This window comes from Arachis duranensis, chromosome 4, assembly GCF_000817695.3.
Source record: "Arachis duranensis cultivar V14167 chromosome 4, aradu.V14167.gnm2.J7QH, whole genome shotgun sequence".
Classification (NCBI taxonomy): Eukaryota; Viridiplantae; Streptophyta; class Magnoliopsida; order Fabales; family Fabaceae; genus Arachis; species Arachis duranensis.
Window position 1 is genome coordinate 90453301 of NC_029775.3, and position 442 is coordinate 90453742.

Genomic DNA, 442 nt, shown 5'->3' on the forward strand with positions numbered 1-442 from the left:
TTCCATATTGCCCACTAGCAACCGTTCTGAGGTCACCATCAAGTGAGCAGTGATGATTCATTGCATTATGCTTGGAAAAGAAGTGGAGGTTCATCATGTGATTGCTTGTGAGATCTACACAATTGCAAATAAAAATTCCACTGAAGCCAAATTGGCTTACCCAAGCTTGATCTCCTTGCTCTGTAAAGAGGCTGGGGTAAAGATGGGATTAGATGAGTTCATACCCATTGAACACCCAATCACCAAGAAGTCAATAGAAGGACAAATGCAAGACAACTCTATCAAGAGGAGGGCGCATGAATTTCTCCCTGAATTCCCAAGAATTGACTACTGGACCAGCCTAGAAGCATCTATCACCAAATTACAAGAGACTATGGAGCAACTGAAGGAAGAACAGCAGAATCAGAACTGCATGCTCTGCAAATTGCTGAAGGAACAAGAG